The 19,119-nt window shown below is 33.9% G+C and overlaps 1 pseudogene; it reads left to right on the plus strand.

Annotated features, from left to right (window-relative positions):
* Positions 1–4,530: 4,530 nt before the first annotated feature.
* LOC131160976 (subtilisin-like protease SBT3.7) overlaps positions 4,531–19,119 on the plus strand; it is a 40,966-nt pseudogene continuing 26,377 nt past the window's right edge.

A 19,119-nucleotide genomic window follows, 5' to 3' on the forward strand; every position in this document is an offset into this window, starting at 1 on the left:
ATATATTTCTGCAAATTATGTGAGTCAAAACATTATTTTATGTACTTATTTACATGTACAAACAGTATCTATCCTATTTATCCTATGAAATTTCATTTTGATCAGACCGACCTCTAAAGAGCGATTGAGCCGCAAGGATCTCTGAACACTCGCTAAGATAAGGTCTTTCTTGGATATCAAACATGGAATCAAGGATCCTACAGAAAAACACTTTTGTATTGATATTAACTTCATAACCATTTTTATTATTTTATTATTATTATGTTTTAATCATATATATATTTTTGGGTCATCACAGAGTTTCTACTAATTGGTTATTTATCTAGGTTTGGTTAATAGATCATCTAATTACTACCAATTGCTTCATCTCTTTCATCTATAAGCTAACATAACCTAGGTACAGGAAAACCTATAGTATCAATATGTACAAAAAGAAAAATAAGGCTTGGGAATATGGTAATATGAAGGAATGTATTAGCAGTTAGCACTTCCTACATGTCAGTTTTTACAGACGATATAATTACCTTTGAATTCAATTATGCATGACTTATGGTTCTTATAGTTTGGTAGCACACAAACACAAAAAAGATAAAGGCAGTGAAAAAAACAACCAAAAGAGATGTAGACGTGTCATGCAATCCACAAAAGTACACAAAAAAGGGTTTTATTCTACTGGAATATAGTTTTTTTTTTTTTTTTTAATGTTCTTGAGTTTTCTATAATTTTTTAGATTTTTTTTTTCCATTTCCATGGAATTTCTAGAGAATATTGAAATTTTTATGCATTTATTTTTATTTTTATTTTTTTGAATTTTCGACATATAAATACTAGTAGAAAGAAGATATTTAAGTTGTTATTGTCGTTTGTCTTTTTTTTTTTTGGGCGATTCCATCATAAAATCTCCTCTTTCATTTTTCCATGGAGTTCTGGGGATGCAAACAAACACCTTGTTGCCAATTATTGTCATTGTACTGCCACGAAAACAAAATAAAAAATGAAAAATAAAACTTGGGCAAAAAAAAATTCATTGTCTTTGAAAACTAGGGCATCCTGTGTAGTGTGTATTGTCTTGATGTAGCCAGACTAACTTTCAAGAATAGGAAGAAAAAGAGCATGTCACCTTCTAAATGTTTCTTTTTAATGGGCATTCTTTTCACAAAATCCATAGTAGATTATGTCTTCCTAACAATTTTTAACAATTGGTCTAACTTTTGATAGCTACTAATTATTTTATAGGGCTATCGTATTTCTAGAAATTCTTCCATGATAATAAACATGCAGCGAATTTAGGGTTTAGGTTCGATTTTGATGGTGATTGTAACAATTATGATTTAGGTCTCAGAATCATGCTCTGATACCATGTTAACAAATCGAGTAAAATGGAAGACCTAGCCTCGATGATAGGTCCCTTCCTCTATTTATAATACATCTCAATTATAATTCCAAATAACCATTAATAAATCCAAATGCACCTTAAAGGCCAGCATATTTGGAATTTGGAAAACATTGTAGAAATCAAAATGAAAATATAAAGAAATCCACCTATCCATATTTAATTTATCAAAAGAAATGAGGAAGAAAAAAAATAGAGAGGAAAATCAACTAAAAGAATTTCAATTTTAGACCTCAATTACCTTTAATGGTTTTTTTTATAATCCTATATATTATAATAAGTTTTTTATTTTTAATAGTATCTAATATTGAGAAAAAAATCACAAAAAAGTGAATTACCATTTCCTTGAGCTTAGAGGCCTATCACCACTTTAGACAAAGAAGCACAAATTAGGGTTGCCCATGGTTTAATTATCCGAAGCATATACCTCGAACTACTAATTGAATTGAAATTTCTATTCACCAAAAAATGCTAACTAAGTTCAAATTGTTCCAAATGGTTAAGTGAAACTCATTTAATTAGTTGTTAAACTAATATTTAGTTATTAAATACACAAAATTATAATTTAAAATTTTAAAATTACTAAAATTTGATATTTTTCTTCAATATAATCAAACATCAATGAAAAGTCATAAATATAATAAGAACACTACATTTGAGGGCATGGATTTTGATCATTTGATTTGAATTTGTATGGATTTAGATAAAATGAAATGCAAATTTGTATTATATTTTATTTACATTTACATAAATCCAAATGAAAGGCCTCTTCCTAACATGGGGAAAGAAATTTTGGAATTATTTGGTTAGCATTTGAAGAATTAATAAGAAGTCCTAATTTACTACATCTATTTTTTTTTCCTTTCAGTCCTCAGCAAGAATTTTTTGTCCTTACTTCAAATCCCTATTAGCCATGGATTTGGTAAGCCCAAATTTAGGCATTGCAACCCACTTGTGATAGTTGCAGGAGAGCAACAGAATGGAACAATCAATGGTGGACTAATTCTAATTATTAGGGATATCTAAGCAATATCAATTTTTCATAACGTTGCTATATTCTCAGGATGACCATAGTAAAACCGTCGACGAATTGGGCCAAATTGTCAACGGTTTCAAAAAAAATGTAAATTGTCTAAATTTAGTCGTCAAACCGTCAGTGGTCATAGTGAAACCGTCAACGGTTACCCTGCTGCTCCTCAACACTTTCACTATGTTCTCTCCTTGTACATGCATCTCATTAAGTATATGAGGAACATATCACAACAATATATATAAAGAGAACATACATGATTTGAGACAAGATGAAAAAAGAGGGACGCTATATTAAGTATTATAATAGACTATATTTCATAGACTAGTGTATTATGTTGTGTAGCATAACAAATGCTATGCCGCCATCAAAGTAATCTTATTTTAGTATTGAAAAAATAAATAACACCCATCAAATTCACTTGGGGTGAAATTATTTTACAATAATAAATATTTTAGTAGAATCTTTGGAAAATGAAATCAATCAATGAATTGCCTCGTAAAAGAAAAAATAAAGGGGACGAAATCATAACTTTAAATCTCAAATAGGTTTTTCATGTTTGATTAATTCTTAAGCATTGAATTGTGACATTTTAACATTCAGACTTTAACCTTTAAAAAAAAAAAAAAAAGAGTAAGAAATCCTCTCTCAATCAAAGAAAAAAGATTCGCCTATCACATTGGTATCTAAGAAACACCTAACAATTCAAATAAGGCTTTACTAATTGGCATCTCCAAATCAAAATAATAACTTTCAAATTTTTTTTTTTTTTTTAACTATAAAAGCATGCATGCCCCATTAATGTCAAAAGTGAATATATTCAATATAAGAAAGCTTATCTTTAACCATTAAAGTACGTACGTCTCTCCAGTGATGTCTACCTCTATCATATGTCCTATTATATTTAAATTGATCTTAATTTTTTTTTTTCAAAAAAAAAAAAATTTTTGATCAAACAAGACCATGTTGTTAATTGGCATGATTAAAAGGAATTTTTTTCAATGACTAGAACACTACTTTTTATGAACAATGTTTGGGGTTTTAAAATTTCAACCATACAACCAACTTACTATGCAAGGATGACCGCACGATCCTATCACGACATCAAAATTTTACTGTCACATATTATTGTCAGTTAAAATATATTAATCTCAACTCTATAACATCAAATACTTAATCAAGTTGGATTTGAGTGGGCTTAAAATACTTACGATGTAGCATTTGAAATAAATAAATTCATATTATTAAATGTGATTAAGAGACAATCTGACCTTTCAAAATACTTACATTACACTAAAAATAATGTCTTGCTCATGCCAAAAATTTTCTACATAAATTTAATGTCATGTTATTGGTTGGTAAAACGTTTTAATCTCAACTCCATAAGTTGTATATGTGACACCAATAAGTTAAATTAAAGTAGGTTTAAGATACCTAAGCGTAGCATTGGAAATAAATATATCATGCACCATTAAATGTGATTGAGGAACAACATTAACTTTTCAAAATAATTTTTATTATTTTATAATAATTATTAGTTCTCTATTCTTTGATGTTTTGTTTGGTATGCAAAAAATGAAATGGAATATAATGAAATTGGTCTTTATAATTTTATAAATTCATGATATATTTTTTTATAATTTCATTATACTATGAATTCATTTCATTCCAGCGTATCAAATACTGGATAAGTGTAGCATGATACACTACAATTGTCATAAGAATTGACATTTTCTTCTTGTTGAGGAGCTAAGAACAACCGACTATAGGCATTTATTTATATATGCTCTATGTATGCTCCACGAGTTACGAGCAAAAGTTCGACATATACATTGAGGAACAAATGTCAAGGCTTAACCAATCATCAAAGCTAAAGTGTCGTTGAAAATTAATTATGCTAATTGATATAAGAAAACATAAGTCTTTGCTCAATTTTTTTAAAAAATTAGGTCTAAAGTCTAAAAGTGTTAAACCTAATAACTTTAGCATAGATAAATATTTTAGGTGCAACTACTACTTCTTTGGTTATTTTTCTTTTGGGTCTCTTAAGCAGATGGATTCTTTAAGGACATTCAGCATTACTATTATTGTTCTTGCTATGCAATAGATGTCCTTCCTTCTCGTTCAACCAAACAATGTGAGTTTTACTCTACTTTCAGTACTACTTTCCTCTTTTAATACATGGTTTGTTGGTAACTCTGTCTTATATATATATATATATATATATATATATATATACATACATATATACACACACATACATATTAATATTTACATGGATTTCATAGGTTTACATTGTGTACATGGGTGCTGCAGCTCTTGATAGTCCCCAACTTATTGAGGACTCGCACAATAAGGTCCTCATAAAATTGCTTGGAAGGTTTTCAACTTTTACTCATTTCTATAATCATTTATATATACATATACATGTATTGTATGTTTCTTAGAAATTTAGGAATTTATTCAAAAATTATTGAAAACATTTAAGCCTCTGTCATTCTTCACAACTTTTTTCTCTTTTGAATTCGTTGGATGCCTAGATAGGTTGTTTTCCCTCCAAGATCCATATAAGAAAAACTTGTTTAAAGTTTAGGCTTTGTTGTATTATAGAATGAATTGTTGTAATACTGGATTTGTATTTAACACCCCATACCAGAAAGAGTATATTTTAGTTTTATAAGCTAAATGGATTTATCTCCAATTCTTTTTCATAAACATAGTTGATCATCTAGAAATTTTAATGATGGTTCACTAATCAACCTAAATTCTTTCATCAAAGAGGTAAAATTTGAATTGCATGAATAAATATGAAATTTGAGAGTATGATTATGCATAAAGCAGACACTAGCACTTCTACAACACGCATTTAGTTAATAGTAACTATGAAATGTTGTGTAGCCTTGACTAGAATTGTTTCCTAATCTTCACTGATTTTCATTACCCTTAGTGATGAAAAAGAGAAGTTGTCTTTTACTTAATATTTAGTAATTAAATTCCATTCATCATTTTGGAACCTCAATTGAAACTAGACTTTCCTTATCTTAAAAATTATTCAAAGCATCCATCATTGTGGCACTCTTATATATATATATATATAGTCCATCTCTCAGCCTATATCCCTTCCCACCCCCCTCTCATTATTCGAACCCAAAATCTCCAATAAGGATATCTCAAGTTTTGACTTATGAAATGTCTCTTAAGAAGCATAACAATCTTAGAGTTGGGTTATCATTTGAGTGCTTTAAGAACCTTCAACATCTTGCCTAAGTTCAAGAATTTTCTTTATCTCGAACATAATTCCAAGCATGCAGTCTCTCTAATGTTTCCAAACAATCCATTATTTAAATTCTATTTTTAGGGATCTCATCTTTTTTATTTCTATTATTGAATTTATTAATATGCATTTGTTTAAGATGATTATTTTTTTATTTTCTACTATTGTCAAAAAAAAATTTAAGGACACTCAAAGCCTGTAAATGAGTCCTAAAAACCCTTAACCTTGGAGAGTTGCCAATACAACATTTCTAGTGTCAATTACATATATCTCGTTTTGATTTTGATTTAAAAATTTTTCATTTCCTTATTTTAACATTTATTTATATATTATTATAAATTTAATTCTTCTCCACACAATCTTGTCCTTAATTTAATTGTGAATTTAAAAAATATATGAAAAAAAAATCAAAAACTAAACATAGTTCAATCACTTTAAATAATATGTAGAAGTACATCCTACTAATACCCAAAGTGTTAATAGTCTAAATTGTATAGAACCCTGGCTCATTGAATTTTTGCCCTTCTTTTTTTTTTTTTTTCTTTTGTCATGCTTGAAAGTCTACACTACCCTAGCATACATGGTATAAGGTAGCTCATCTCTCATCTCCCATCCCTTATCTCTTCTCATCCTTTTTAATTTTTAAACCGAAGATCACCAACATAGAAGTCTCAAGTTTTAACCACTAATTAATGTCTCAAAACATCCTTGTTTATGAGTTACTTATACATCTCTAGTCTAAAAAAAAAAATGAAAATCATCCACAGCTATTTATATTATTCGCAATGTTCCTTTTATTAATGATCATTAGAATATTGGATGAGATCAAGTCATGTGTGTTTATTTATTTTTATACATTGAACTAGGGCTACATAATGAAAAGCAGTACATCTCTCATTGCATATAACCCCCTTTGTTGTGCAAATTAATGCGGGCGAAAACGTGATCAATTTGTCAATGCAACAACCAACGATGAACAATACAAAAAACACATTCACACAGATAATAAGGAAAGCAAAAAAACATACGACACAAGAATTTACATGGTTCGGTAATGTGCCTACGTCCACGGGAGCAAGTAGTGGCTGATATTCACTATCTTGTCAAAACCAAGATTACAACATTGTTTATATGCTAACCCTACACGTGTACAAAGGGATTAGGAAGTTCCCCATATACCCATGTATCAATCCCCGAAGGATTTGCCTCTGAATCTCCCACCTTTTGATCTTCCCAATTCAAAATTCAAAAAACAGCGCCGAGCAAAATTGTCAATGATTTTAGCAAACCGTCAACTGTTTCTTACTGAGACTGAAACCATCGATGGTTTCTTCCCAAGCCTAAACCGTCAATCAAACCATCGACTGTTTCTTCTTGCAAACTAGCTTCCTTGTTTTTCCTCAGCATGCTTTCTCTGTGCATGTGTTCCACTCAATATGAGCCACATACTACAACAATCTCCACCTTGGCGAATATTCACCCCTTAAGAGAAATACGAAAACATAACCCACAGCTCCACATAGGTTGGGATGCCTGCCATCTAGCATTTGGAGACGTTAATCAAGTCCAAGCAATGCTTGAACTTGTTCGTGCTAACACGCTTTGTTAACATATCTGTTGCATTTTCAAAAGTGCAAACTTCCTTGAGTAGTAGTTCACCAGAAGCAACCAATTCCCTGATCCTATGAAACCTCACATCTGTGCTTGGTCCTCGCATGATAAACTTGGTTCTTTGCCAAATGACACTACGACTATCACAATGCAGCTGAACTCCACCTTCCTAAATACCCAACTCTTTGATCAATCCTGTAAGCTACAACGCTTCCTTGGTAGCCTCAACCGCTGTTATGTACTTTGATTGAGTTGTAGATAGTGCAACTAAAGACTGAACCATGGACCTCCAAAAAATAGGCCCTCCCACAAGGGTGAATGTAGCGACCCTAAATTTTCCTTAATATAAAATAAAATATAATAAATAAATGGTTAACCCGAACCCGTGGGTAACGGGGACACCTATCAATCACAGCGGAAACCTAAGTAGCAGTAAAATAAAATCACATTCATCCAACCATGAAACATAATACCAGAGTTATTTACATTCCCTAAAGACTATACTTATTTACATTCTTCCAAAAAGTCAAAATGACACTAGGATCATACAACAAAAATCTCCTGATCCTAGTTCAATGCTTACCCTTCTAGTAGGGAAGCTCCAATCACTCAACGGCGGCCCTGACCCGCCGGTCTCTCTGGATTTCCTGAAAATCATTTAATGTTCGGGGGTGAGACACTTCTCAGTAAGGAAAAATAAACTAAATACAGCTGTGTGGAAACTTGAATACTTAAGGCACTTTTACATATACAGTACATTTCATAATTCTGTAAACATTCATCATATCATACTGGATAATCATATAATTTCATATTTGTTAATAAATCATAATATACATAAAACATCTGTTAAAACTGTAATACTGAAAATATACCCAGGATGAATAACTAGCTGGTGTCATGTATTACCCCCTATGACGAGTTGTGCAGCCCGAAGGCGGGACCAGAAATGGCTGACGGACCACTGCCGAGTCAAATATGTCTATAAGTACGATGAGCTTGCCACACCCTGGTCTGGACTGCCAGGTAGGCGTCCACACTCTACTGAAAGCCACATCGACTATCCATCTCCCATCCCCTCGTGGGATGGTTAGCACTAACTGACGTAGATATTTGATCTACAATATAACTATGGTACCGAGCTCCTAAACCGAACTAAACTAACATCCTGGTTCATATAGTACTTGGTAATATAGCATCTTCCATAATTTCATAAGTACGGCCTCGCGCCGAAAACATAAATATGGCCTCGTGCCGATAACATAAATACGACCTCGTGCTAATAACATAAATACATGGCCTCGCGCCAAAATTGTTTCATGTATATATATATTTTGAAAATAAATCATTATCATATATTTGTCAAAATCATCACAACATAACTCATCTTTTCATAATACCTGAAACCATGCTTTGTTCGTAAAATATTTTATATCATAATACATTTCACGTAAAATAATATTCATACCACACATGTGCTGTTTAAAGTCTTACTTTATATTCTAAAAATCGTGATTTTCTAGCATCTCATACATATATATACATTTTAATCATCATAGCAGTATTTTCCCAATCGTACATTTCATTCGTAATAAACAAATATAACATATGTTTTTTCTGAAAATAGATTTACTCATAATTAATAATAATTTGCATGGAAAATAATTGTTTTAGTTTATTCTCTTACCTAACTACTGAGAAAGCTCCCAAAATATCTTAACCTGACCCCTGTAGGATTTCCTGCTCAATACCCTGAAACTGAAAATCTCCAGTACTAAACCTCATTATTTTCATGTGTACATCATTTCTAATAACTATCTCAAGACCAAATTTGGCTTAAAAAGCCTTCCCTCAACTCAGGGATGATTTCCAATTAGTTTCCACCAACGATCTGGTCCAGCAGAATTGGAGAGAATTTCCCCAAGAGCGTCGTGGTGACTTCGGATTGTCGATCCGGTGTAAATATGGCCCAAAAATGAGGAGAGAGAGAGAGAGAGAGAGAGAGAGAGAGAGAGAGAGAGAGAGAGAGAGAGAGAGAGAGAGCACCGAAGGGGAGAGAGAGAGGATGAAGATAGCTTAGTAATGAAGTTAAAAATTGGATTTTTGATATATATAGAACTGGATTCGTCGACGAGCCACGTCATCTCGTCGACGAGTCCTTCAGTAATTTCGTCGGCAAAATTCAGTCCTCGTCGACGAAATTCAGGAGGCTCAAAACCTCTTTTGGCATTTCTTTGTCAACAAAATTCAGTCTTTGTCGACGAATTCTGTTAAGACCTCGTCGACGAAATTCAGTCAGCTCAAACCCTCTCGGTATTTCTTTATCAACAAATTTTCTTAAACTCTCATCAACGAATCCCCTGTATTCATTGACGAATCCCTGATGACCCCCTTTTCATTTTTCCTTCCAAAATGCAATGTCATCGATGAACGTGAAGTCGACTCCCTCCTTTTGTTACCGTTTCCATTCCCCTCCTCGTATTATTTAAATTCCATTATTATTCGGGTTGTTACAGTGAATATATACCCTATGGTAGACCTCTTGTCATCCAAGTCCCCTACATAGTCTGTATCCACATATCCTACCACTGAAGGATCACCCTGTTGTCTACTGAACATAATACCATAGTTTGTAGTACCCCTCAAGTATATGAAAATCCACTTGATTGCATCCCAATGCTATCGACTCATATTTGAAGGAAACTTACTCACCACACTGATAGCTTGTGCTAGATCCAGTCTTGTACAAACCATAGCATACATCAAGCATCTCACTGCATTGGCATATGGGACCTTTGACATGTTATGAATGTCATCATCATCTATCTTTGGGCACTGGGTGGTAGACAATTTGAAATGACTCATCAACGGTGTACTCACCAGTTTTGCATTATCCATGCTACCTCTCAAACACCTTCTTAATATAGCTACGCTAAAATAACCACAATCTCCTAGAAGCTTCATCTCTATGAATCTCCATCCCAAGAATCTTCTTGACCGCACCCAAATCCTTCATGTCAAAATTTTTGCTCAACAATGTTTTCAAATTGTTGACCTCAGTCATACTCTTTGCAGCAATCAACATGACATCCACATAGAGCAATAGAAAAATGAATGAACATCATCAACGCTCTTCAAATAAATGTAGAAAACATACTCACATCACCTGTAGCCAATCCACATCATGTAGGAGTCAAACTTCTTGTACCACTGCCTTGGAGACTGCTTCAGCCCATAAAGTGATTTCCTCAATTTACAGACCAAGTGCTCTTATCTAGGCTGACTGAACCCTTCTGGTTGTACCATGTAAATCAGCTCCTCTAAATCACCATGGAGAAACGTTGTCTTTACATCCATCTATTCTAAATGCATATTGAAATGCACAACCAATCCAACACTGCCCTGATGGAAGTGTGTATGACCACAAAAAATAAGATCTCATCATAAGCAGCCTCTTTCTTCTGTGAGTAACTCTTTACTACTAGATGAGCCTTGAATTTTTCTCCTTCTTTTTCAGATGCTGCTTCCTTCTTCCTATACACCCATTTGCATCATGTCGCTCTCTTCCCTTTTGGAAGCTCCACCAACTCTCACGTCTAGTTTTTATACAAAGATTCCATCTCCTCCACCATAGCACCTATATATCTACTTTTCTATTGGTTGTGCACCGCCTCTTGAAAAGTAGTAGGACCCACACTACTAGTAATAAATGCATAAGAAATTAGATCATCAAATCCATACCTAGGGGGGCCTAATTGTGTGTCTAGGTCTGTTTATAGCGATATTGTGATGATGCTTGTCTCCTGAGCTAGAACTCCCTGCGCTCTGCACATTGTTATATCCACCTTGAGTCTCTAGCTCCACCTGCATCGCATGATCGTTGCTGTTACTGCACTTTTCTAGCACCTGTTTCTCTTCCTCTTCCTGAGTACGTTGCAACATGGATTTCTTATCAAAAACCATATCCCTACTGATCACCACCTTGTTTGCCTTCGGATCCCACAACTTGAACCCTTACACCCCTTTCTGATACCCTAGAAAGATGCATTGTCTAGACTTTGCATCAATCTTCGATCTCTCCTTACTAGAAACGTGCACATAAGCTGGACATCCAAATACTTTCAAACCAGAGTAGTCTACTATACTATCTGTCTACACCTCCTCTGCAACTTTCACATCTAGTGTTGCCCTTGGTGATCTGTTAATCAATAAACACGTCATATTTACTGTCTCTACCCAGAAGTTCTCTACAAGCCTTCCATTCAACCTAAGACACTAAGCTCTTTCAGCTGTAGTTCGGTTCATCCTTTCTACCATATTATTCTGTTGTGGTGTCTTGCGTACTGTGAAATGTCTCCTAAAGCCATGCTACTCACACAACTCCATAAACCTTGAATTAGTGTACTCAATACCATTGTTAGTCTTGAGGCATTTGATTTTCCTCCTGATATGATTTTACACTTCAGCTTTCCCCAGTTTGAACTCGGAAAACGTCTCTAACTTGTGTCGCATGAAGTACACCTGGACCTTTCGTGAGTAATCATCAATAAAACTCACAAAGTACATATGTCCTCCCCATGATGTTACCTTTACCAGCCCCAAAACATCTGAGTGAACATAGTTAAGAATTACCTTCGTCTTGTGTGTGGTGATCATGAACTACACCCTATTCCATTTCCCAAACACACAATACTTGTAGAAATTCAGCTTGCATATTTTGACACCCTTTAAAATATTTCTCTCATGAAGTTTCATCATCCCACACTCACCTATATACCCTAACCGCATATGCCACAAGACAGTTTTATCCAACTCAGACTCTGTAGTTGCACCTCCACTTACATTTATGGTACCTAGTGTATAGATATTCCTTGGTAATTTCTGCTCCTTCATCACAATTAGAACACCCTTACTCACCTTCATTACCCCACTTACAAACTTGAAACTAAATCTATTACAGTCTAAAGTGTCCAATGAAATTAAATTCTTCCTTAACTCTGGTATATGCCTAACATCACACAACGTTCTCACAACACAATCAAACATTTTTATTTTGACATTCCTTATTCTGAAAATTTTGCAGGAAGCATCATTTCCCATTAGAACAAAACCAGAATTTACCGACTAGTAGGTGGTGAGCCACTCTTTGTTTGGTGTCATGTGATAAGAGCATGCTGACTCTAAAATCTAAGAATCCGTGAGACAATCTAAATTGGATGAAACTGAAAGCATATCACCATCACCGGTTTCTGAGTCTCTTTCTTCCACTACATTCACCGATTTTGATGAACCCTTTTTATTTTCTACATTCCCCTTCTTTCTCGCACTTAAAATATCATACATCCTTCCTCTTCCTGGAATTGGACAACCCTTATTGTTACTTGATCCGTTCTGGAACTTGCTTCACTCATATTCCTGGTTATCCTTCACCACAAGCCCTTCACCTTGTGAATTCTCATCACTGGTTTTTTTCCTATAATAAAAACCCAAAAGAGCACTCGTGACATCCTCCAATTCCAGAGTTTCTTTTCCCCATGTCACAGTTGTAACCAGATTTTCGTACGTAGGAGACATAGGTAGAGAATTCAGCAGCATCAAAGCCTTGTCTTTGTCTTCAAAATTCATATCAACTTGCTTCAGATCATGGATGATCTAATTGAACACATTGATGTGTTGGTTGAGATCCAAACCCTTTGACATTTTAAGCCCATACAATTTTTGCTTAAGATACAACTTGTTCATCAACGACTTGTACATATACTAACTCTCTAGTTTTAGCCAAACTGCCGTCGGTGATTCCTCATCCATAACGTGATACATCACATCATCAGCCAGACAAAGCCTGATAGTCAACACAACCTTTACTTCCAATTCCTTCTAACTCATGTCGTCCATGTCTTCCGTATAATACCTTTACCATACCCAGCTGGACTAACAAGTCCTTAACCCTCCTCTGCCATAGTCCAAAATTTCCCGATCTATCGAATTTGACAATCCCGAACTTTGTAGAAGAAATCCCAGCCATTGTAACCTAGCTCTGATACCAATTTTTTGTACAAATTATTGCGTGCAAAAACGTGTTCGATTCGTCAATGCAACAACCAACGATGAATAATACAAAAAACACACTCATACAGATAATAAGGAAAGCAAGTAAACACATGACACAAGAATTTTCGTGGTTCGGCAATGTGCCTACGTCCACGGGAGCAAGCGACGGCTGATATTCATTATCTTGTCAAAACCAGGGTTACAACATTATTTATATGCTAACCCTACATGTACAAAGGGATTAGGAAGTTGTTTAAATACCCCTATATCAATCCTCGGAGGATTTTCCTCCGAATCCCCAACCTATTGATATTCCCAATTCAAAATTCAAAAAATAGCGTTGAACAAAACCGTCGATAGTTTCAGAAAATCGTCGACGATTTCTTACTGAGATTGAAATCATCGACGATTTCTTCCCGAGTATGAACCGTTGATCAAATCGTTGATTGTTTCTTCCTGAAGACCAACTTCCTTATTTTTCCTTTGCATGCTTTCCCCGTGCATGTGTTCCACTCAATATGAGTCACATTCTACAACACCCCTCCCCTTTTTTTACACTTCACAAGATTCAAACACAAGATCTTGAATATGAAAATTCCCGACTTTGACAACTAAGAAATAATTTTCTTTGTCTATAACAATCAATAATCCACAACATCTTTATATATGAATCCTAGTATGTGTTCCCTATGTGCCCTAAAAAATGACTTGATCATTTTTCTTAAAATAAGTTGTGTACATCTTAACAGTGAACTCTCATTATAATTTACATTGTTTATCTAACTTAAAAGTATATACTCATTTTCTAATTAATTTATATTGACAATGAATTCAAAAAAATATAATTCATAAAACATTTTTATTTAAAGAGAACAGATATTTCCTTGATATAAATTTCAAACCAATAAAACATGAAGCGAAATATTTTCATGTAGAAGTTAATCCAAGTGAAAGACTGATTTCTATGAGAAGTATCTGAATTGCCTTCCTTGGAGGACATGATGAACTCATGATAGTTCCCTTTTCTTAAGAGAAGCACTTTCCTTTGTCATTGGCCTTTTTGGACACCCTTTCCTTTTGTCTTCATAGGGTTCTTTGTAGCCCTATGTATTTTGTTCTCCTAAGGTTCCTTAGCCCATCATATGACTACTTGATGCGTGTGATCAAATTGTAGACATTCAAAAAATTAATTAGTCAAAATTAAATAATATATTTGATTAATTAATTTTGGAATCAATTAATAGAAAAAAGTATTTTGGCCATTTTTGAAAAAAAAAAAAAAAAACCTTTTTGCTCCAAAAGATCATTTTCCGTAAGACTGTCAAATTTGCTGTCCAAAATGTCTCTTTAAAGATAATGAGCACCAATATAAAATCACCCGCAGATCATCATATTTGTGGTACAAAATATCCATCACCACCTCATTCAGGAGTATACTCCTTGAACTCTCAAATTAACAAATCCCTTTAAGGAAATCGAGATCAACGCAACCATTTTACACATATCGTCAAATTCGTAGTTCAAAAATTATGCTAATAAATCTCTTTAAGGAAATTAAAATCAACACAAATTCATATCCCATAGATTATAAAATTTATCATCCAAAAGATCCATCAACGATAACTTCGAATCATGCTCTTTAAACTCTTAAATTGACAAAACTTTTTAGAAAGATTAAATCAAAATAATTTTTTATTTTTATTGTAGAAATATATAGAAATCTCAATCATTCTTTTCATTAATATAAATTGAATACTTGTACTAACTTGTTTTTGTCTTTAATTTCAGTTACATAAAATTTGGAGTTCTCACGTATCACATGAGCTCTTTACATTAAATGTAAATGCCAATCTATTGACACCTTCTTCTTAGATTATAGTCCCTCCACCTTTTTTAAGAGTGAAATTTTCTTGCCCTATATATAATCACCTTGTTTAGGTATATGCAATCCAATGTATAACAAGATGGAGGGCAATAAATAGACTCTATTGGTTGAACATTTAAGTTAAAGAATAATTGAATTTCAATTCAATAAATTTAGGAAAAATAAATTAGGATTATGTTTATGCAAAAGTCTATTCGTAATAATGTGTCTTTTACGAATTAATTTATAATTCCATGTATCTTCAGGGTTATGAACCTAGTGATCCATCTTATGCTTTGTTTTGGAACACTTTAAAAAAGTACTTATAACATTTATTTGCTCAAATTTTCAAGATACTTATTTAAGCTCAATTTCAATAATATGCTCAATTTTTAATAATCTTAGCAAAATATTAAATGTGTTCAACTTCATTATACATATTTATATTCCAAAAAAGATCATTATTCAAATATTTTCATTATCACCAAAAAGTTTTTATTTTATTTTAGAAAAGGTAATTTATTAAGAGGGAAGAAGCAAACAAGAAGTTTGAAACTTCCAATGAAGCAAAAGAGAACAAAATGCAACCCTAAAAGTAGGGTAGAATCAATGAGAGTACTGAATTAGCCCCCCTTCCCCACTTTCCACCCCTCCAAAGTCTGATATAGCAATCAAAAACTCCTCCTAATACAATAAGCTCAACTTTTTATTAGTCCAACTCCAATGGAACCAACTAAAGAGGCATCTATATGACATTGTTGCCGTGTTGGTGTAATTATCCTTGAAGATTCTTCTATTCCTATCCTTTCATATTTCCCAACATATGGCCACCAGAATTGATAATCTAAAACTTCTGAGGAACCCCTTTAGTCTGGACAAATTCCATGCACAGAATAATGATATCAAATATTTGGACGTGACCCATTTAAGATTTAAGCACTGCCACACTGTGACCCATATATGTCTGCTGAAGGGATAATGCAAAAAAAAAAAAAAAAAATGATCTACTCCTTCAATATCGTTCTTGCAAAAAGAGCACATTGGGTCAGTGTCCATCCTCTTTTTTGTAAATTATCTGCTGTAAGGATTTTATTATTGATTGTCAACTAGCAGAAGGCATTGATCTTTGAGGCAATGAAGGGGTTCCAAATCATTTTGAGAGGCATGCTTATGTTAGCATATGATACATTGTAAGAAAGGTATTTATAAAACTAGTGACTGTAAAAATCTGAGGGCTGGAAAGACCCCATAAGTTGAGATCAGACTCCTCTCTGTTAACGTGTATTATATACTAAAGTAAAGAGTGTTGTTTTTTTGTCCCACATTGGTAGAATAGTTCCACATTAGTATAAAAGGTTGTTTTGAATTTTTTTATATTATTTGTTCAACATTGGAGAGGAGTGTTTTTTGGACTTGAGGTTGAAGCTATATAAAGAGTTCAACCCTTCATTTGTAAAACAGACCTCAAAGTTGTACTTTGTCAAGAAGTAGTGGATTGATCATCGGCGCCCGAGGACGTAGGTAATTCTATACTGAACCTCATAAATTTCTTGTCTTGTTCTTTTTATTGTTTTATTATTAGTTTCTGCATTGCTTTAATTTCTTATATATTCAATAGCAATAGTTGTAGTATTGGTGTTTGGCACAAGTGGGGTGCCCGGTACAACAATTGGTATCGGAACTAGGTTGAATAGTATTGATACGGAGGTGTTCCTCTGTTAGGATCTTTGATTCCACGTTTGATGCCTAAGAAAGACCTTGTCTAAGCGAGTGCCCAGAGACCATTGTGACTCAGTCAGTCCTTTGAGGTCGGTCTTGTCAAAGTGGAATTTCATAGGATAAAACAGAGTAGCCACAGCTGGTACGTACTATTCATCCTAGGCCTTTTGCTTTGTTGGTTGCTATTGAATATATAGAAGATGGCAGAAACTAGTGCAGCAGTAGAAGAAACTCTGTCCACACGAACTCCAACCCCTTCGGCTTTGACGTCATCATCAAAGACGATAGCTAATGCTTAGTTTGAAGTGGAGAAATTTGATAGTACAAATAATTTTGGTATGTGGAAATGTGAGGTGATGGACATCTTGTATCAGCAAGAACTAGATAATGCTTTGGATGATAAACCAATAGATATGGGTGATAGAGATTGGGAAGAGATCAATTGTCAGGCATGTGGTACGATTCGTCTATGTCTCGTCAAAAATCAGAAATATTGTGTTATGAGGGAGACATCTACAAAGAAATTGTGGAAGACTTTGGAAGATACATTTATGACCAAGAGTTTGGAAAATCGACTCTATTTGAAAAAGAAATTATTTCGCTTCCGGTATCAACCAGGTATTTTGATTAATGACCACATAAATACTTTCAATAAAATTTTGTCCGATTTGTTAAATTTGGCTGAAAAGGTGAAAGATGAGGATAAAGTCATATTGTTACTGAATTCTCTCCCTAATGAGTATGAACATTTGACCACCAATTTATTGTATGGGAAAGATAAAGTTACTTATGATGCTGTTTGTATTGCATTGATTAGTACTGAATGCAAAAAGAAGGACCAGAGGGTCCATAAGAAAACAGCAGAAGCACTAACAATAAGAGGATGTTCTTAGAGTCGTATGCTTGGAAGGAAGAGTAAATCTCATGGGAGGAGTAAATCTCATGAGAAGAGTAAATCTCGTGAGACCTGCTAAAGATGAATGCGCTTTTTGTCGTGAGAGAGGGCATTGGAAGAAAAATTGCCCTAAATTACAGCAGAAGAATAAGGGAAAAGCACATTCTAATGCCAATATAGCCAATGATGATGGAAGTGAGTCAGATTTTTCTCTTGTTGGAACATCTTCATCACATTATTTTGGTGAGTGGATTTTGGATTCTGGTTGTTCCTATCACATGTGTCCCAATATGGAATGATTTTCTAATTTTGAAGAATTAGATGGTGGGGTTGTTTTTATGGGAAATGATAATACTTGTAAAACAACTGGAATAGGATCAATATAGTTGAAATGTCAAGATGGAACTATTAAGACATTGACTGATGTTAGGTATGTTCCAAGCTTGAAGAAGAATCTGATTTCATTAGGTAACTTAGAATCTAAAAGGTTCGCTATCACTTTGAAAGATGGAACCTTAAAGATTAAACCAGGTGCGCTAGTGGTGATGAAAGGAATAACGAAAAATAACTTGTATTATTTATAAGGTAGTACAATTATTGGCTCAACGGCTGTTGTTTCTAAGAAAGATGCAGGTTCAGATACAACCAGGTTATGGCATATGCAATTAGCACATGTAGGAGAAAAATCTTTGCAACAATTAGCTAAGCGAGATTTGTTAAAGGGTGCAAAGGTGTGCAAACTTGAATTTTGTGAGCATTGCATTCTGGGAAAACAAACTAGAGTGAAATTTGGCACAGCAATCCACCATACTGAAGGTATTTTAAACTAAATCCATACAGATGTAAAGGGGCCCACAAAAATGGCTTCGTTGGGTGGTATGCATTATTTTGTCACTTTTGTTGATGATTTTTCTAGAACAGTTTGGGTGTATTCTATGAAGCATAAAAATGAAGTGTGTGATATTTTCCTTAAGTGGAAAAAATTAGTTGAAACTCAAACTGGAAAAAAGATTAAACAGCTCAGATAACATAATGGTGGTGAATACATGAGTGACCCATTTATGAAGGTATGTCAGGATGAAGGTATTACTCGACACTTAACAGTTCGAAATACACCACAGCAGAATGGGGTGGCAGAGCGCATGAATCAGACTTTGCTGGAGAAAGTTCGATGTATGTTGTTTAATGTTGGATTAGACAAAAGGTTTTGGGCTGAGGCTGTTAGATATGTGTGTCATCTCATCAATCGTCTACCATCAACTACAATAGGGGGAAAAACACC

The sequence above is a fragment of the Malania oleifera genome, chromosome 7 (genome assembly GCF_029873635.1).
Source record: "Malania oleifera isolate guangnan ecotype guangnan chromosome 7, ASM2987363v1, whole genome shotgun sequence".
NCBI lineage: Eukaryota > Viridiplantae > Streptophyta > Magnoliopsida > Santalales > Ximeniaceae > Malania > Malania oleifera.